Source organism: Tupaia chinensis, unplaced genomic scaffold, assembly GCF_000334495.1.
Source record: "Tupaia chinensis unplaced genomic scaffold, TupChi_1.0 Scaffold000286_1, whole genome shotgun sequence".
NCBI classification, from domain to species: domain Eukaryota; kingdom Metazoa; phylum Chordata; class Mammalia; order Scandentia; family Tupaiidae; genus Tupaia; species Tupaia belangeri.
Window position 1 is genome coordinate 559,959 of NW_006159770.1, and position 4,481 is coordinate 564,439.

Genomic DNA, 4,481 nt, shown 5'->3' on the forward strand with positions numbered 1-4,481 from the left:
AATTTGTTCAGTAGTATTTTTTATTTCACTGCTATTTTTCTCCTTCATGTATTTTGATTTTGCTTGATACATAGATTAACATCCTCACCGTTCATTTTGGCTAGTCTACTGTTTCATTGTTGTTGTTCTTACTAATTTTGTTAAGATTTTAACCTGAATCAGATTTTGATAGTTCATACCTAGGCAGCAATTATTAATTTAACATTTTCCAGTGTATTTCATAACTACTTAGAGATAGGCTTTTTAAATTTTTTAAGAGAGGGAATTTTGTTATGGGGTATGTGCACTCCCCAGGGAGAGACAGAGAGACTGAAAGCTAGAAATCACCCCCCAGGGGAATGGCTATACTACAATCCCTTCTCCTCCATTCTCCTCTCAGGATCTTGGACACGCACGCACACGTACCTGCTGTGAGTTTAATAAGCTACCGGGTCTGGAACTCGAACCGTAGTGGACTACGTGAAAGTCCAGTGACAAAGCCATTATGCCAACTGCTGGTCTGATTTTTAAGGTTTTTTTAAAAATTTACTTAAGTTTTTGTTTATTTTAATTTGACCAGAGAGGGACAGAGAGAAAGGTAAAGTCAGCTGCCAGGTCCAGGATTCGAACCGTGGTCAGCCACGTGGGAGTCCAGTGCCATTACCCACTAGGCCACTTGCTGGCCCCAATGTTTTATTTTAAAATTTTTTTGCTATATGGTGTGCATGCTTGCTGGAGAGACAGAAACAGAAAGTGGGAAATAATTTTCCAGGGGGTATGGCCACGCTGCAATTCCTTCTCCTCCATTCTCCTCTCCAGATCTTGGGCACGCATGCACGTGCACCCAGCATGAGTTTGAGGCAGCTGGTCCAGGACTGAAACTGCGGTTGACTACGTGAAAATCCAGTGATGTAACCCTTATGTCATCTGCTGGTTCCAGTTAATGTTTCAAATAAGTAATAATAAATAAATTTGTCAGGGCCAGCAGGTGGCACAGTGATTAAGGTGCTGGACTCTCACATGATGGTTAACTGGTTTGAGTCCTGGACCCATTAGCTTGAAACTCACAATGGGCACATGTGCACATGTGCCCCAAATCCTGAGAGAAGAGTGGAGAAGGGATTGCAGCATAGCCATCCCCTGGGGAGTGATTTCTCGCTTTCCATCTCTCAGACTCTCTGATGAGTGCATGTGCCCTGTAGCAAAATTCTCTTAAAAAAAAAGTATATATATATTCAGAGGGCTTGTGTGCTCACCAGAGAGAGAAAGTGAAAAAGCACCCTCCTATGGGCAATAGACATAGTGCAATCTCTTCCCCTCCATCTCTCCCTCCGCTCGGGACTTCGGGCATGCCCATGCACCTGGTGTATTTCTCAAGCCACAGGGTTCAGGACTCAGACCTTGTAATCAGCTATGTGGGATCCAACCACGTTAACCACCTTGCCACAGGCTGGCCCTAGAATCCAGCTTGTACAGGATCCTAAGGTCTAGCTCTTCACCTGGCACCATGGCCCTCCTCTTGGAACTAGGATGGGCCGCAGAACAGGAGGAAGAGGTGGAGGGAAGGTGGACGCAGTTACACGGAGGTAGCAGCTTGTCACAGTGTGGAAGGGCAGCATGTTTGGGGTCTCGCAACAGGAGCAACAGGCATGTCTAGAACCCAGGGTGTCCCTGCCTTCAGGGAGCTCCCTGTTTACTGCAGTTACTGAAAGGCATCAGATGCCCACTCACCACTAGCTTGTCTTGCCACCAGGGCTTGGGAGAGGCCAGTTCAGGGCTTACTGTGGAGGGAAGTGCAACCTAAACCTGGGGCCGCCTGGGGCAGGTGGTGCCTGACCAGCAGGCCGAAGGGAGAGTGGGATTAACAGGATGGTGGGGTAGGGTGGGTGGGAGGTGTGCCAAGCAGAGGGCTAGCCTGGGTCAAGGCCTGCTACGTTGAGAGAAGCTAATGAGTCACTACCATTTATAAAGAAAAAAACAGGAATGGCAAAGAAAATAGAGTGATTCTCTTGATCAAGAGCATAAATATTACCTGAAATGTCATTCTGAGCCATACGCCTGTGTGCAGGTAATGGGGACACTGGGTCACCTTGTCACCCACATTTCTTGCTGTGGGTTGCAGTCAAAACATTTAAACGATGCTGCATTTCCTGTCGAATCCAAAACATTAAATCTAAGACCTAAATGTTAAGAGCTAAAACCGTAAAATTCTTAGAAGGAAATATAGGAATAACTCTTTTTTAAAAAAGATTATTTAATTTTATTTATTTTAATTTGACCAGAGAGAGACACAGAAAGAGACAGAGAGAAAGAGAAGGAAAGTGAGAAAGGAAGCCACCAGATCAGGACTCGAACCGTGGTCAGCCATGTGAGAGTGTCCAGTGCCTTAACCACCAAGCACATGGCTGGTCCCCAGGGATAACTGTCAGTGACCTTGGATTAGACGACAGTTTTAGACATGACACCAAACAACAAAAGAAAACCTGGATTTTATTAAAACTCAAGACTTGTGTGTCTCAAAAGACCATCAGATATGGAAAGGCAACACACAGAATGGAAGAAGATTTTTGCCAAGTGATCTAGGTAAGGCCTTCCACTTAGAACACACGAGGAATTCTTACAGCCTCCGCATTGGAGGATACATGGTCCAGTTAAGAATGGGCAGAAAAGGGACCAACAGAGGGACCAACAGATGGTGTAATGGTTACATGGCTGAGCTCACTCGTGTCTGACGGTGGTTCCAGTCCCAGACCTGGTGGCTTCAAACTCATGCCGAGTGGATGTGCACGTGTGCCCAAAATACCAGGAGGAAAATGGAAGAGAAGGGATTGTAGTGGGGCCATCCCCCTGGAGGGGTGATTTCTCATTTTCTGTTTCTCTCTCTCTCTGGTGAGTGCATGCCTCCTTTAGTAAAATTCTCTCTATATATAAAAAGAAAAAAGGAATGGACAGAAAGATGCCAGCAGGTGGCACGGTTTAGGCACGGGGCTCTCACGTGGCCACCTGCAGTTCAAGACCTAGACCCCGTGACTTGAAACACAGTGGGCGCATGTGTGTGCATGCTGAAAATCCTCAAAGGAGAAGGGAGGAGAAGGGATTGTGGCGTGGCCATCCCCCTTGAGGGGTGATTTCTCACTTTCCCTCTCACTGTCTCTATCCCTCTGGTGAGTGGGCACACTCTATGGCAAAAATCTAAAAAAACAAAGACTGGACAGAAAGCTTGCATAGGAATTTCTCCAGGGAAGACGTACAAATGCCAAGAAGCACATGGCAAGATGCTTGATGTTACTAGTCAGCAAGGAAATGCAGGTCACACTGCAATGACAAACTACTTTACACCCACCAGGCCGGCTGGATCAGACAGCAACTGTTGACAAGAATGTGCATAACTTGGAACCCTCCCTCTCTGCTGGTGGGAACAGAGGGTGTCTGTGCCGAGCTTCGCTCCGCGAAGGGCCTGACGTGGAATTATCACAGGGCTCATCAGATCTAGCCCACAGTACATGCCCAGGAGAAGCGGCCCAGCACGAGAAGGCCCAGACCGAGGTCCAGAGCAGCAGCTAGCCAGAGGCGAGAGGCAGGAAGCACGCAGATGCCCACTGGGTGGTGAGTGGCAGGCCCACAGCGGTGTGTCTGTGCCAGGGGCGTCACTCGGCCACAGAAGGGAATGGAACAGCCATGCGTGGCACAGGAGGGAGGGCCCTGGGAAACATTACACGGAGGCCACGTACTGTGATTCCATGTATGTGAAATGTCCAGGATAGTCACATGGTACAGCTGGCAGGTTACAGTGGCCGGAGGCTGAGGGTGGAGGAGTGGGGTGGGAGGTGATGGCTGCAGGGCAGAGGCCGTCTGTCTGGGGTCCTGAAAATGTTCTAGAGTGCTGATGGCTGCACAGCAGTGGATTCCCAAAACATCGAATTGTGCGATTCTGTGCTTGTGTTTGCTCGCTCTTCAGTTTTCCTATAAGCACGTGCGCTTGCTAGAGAGAGGGGAAGTTGAGAGAGCGCCCTGGGGGCGTTGGCCATGCCACAGACCCCTCAGTCCCCTCTCCTCCATTCTCCCTTCAGGATTTGGGGCATGCACACACACGCCTGGGTGGTCCTTCACGGTGTGGAGTCCAGGACTCAAAGCTTACAGTCAACCACATGGGATCCAGTTGCTCCAACCACTGTGCCACCAGCTGGGCCCATCCACTGTGCACTGTGAGAGTGAGCTTTATAGTGTGTGCCTTACACTTCGATAAAGCTGTGCTTAGTGGTTTCGTTTGTTTGTTTTCAATTTTACCATAGGCTTCAGACACTCACTGAAGAGAGACAGAAGAAGGGAGGGGACCAGCAGATAGGGTAATGGATATGTCACTGGACTCGCACATAGCCAGCCGCGGTTCAGGTCCCGACCCAGTGTTCTCAAAATCATAGTGGGCGTGTGCGTGCGTGCCCAAGATCCCGGGAGGAGAATGGAGAAGAGGGGATTGCAGCATGGCCTTCCCCACTGGGGGT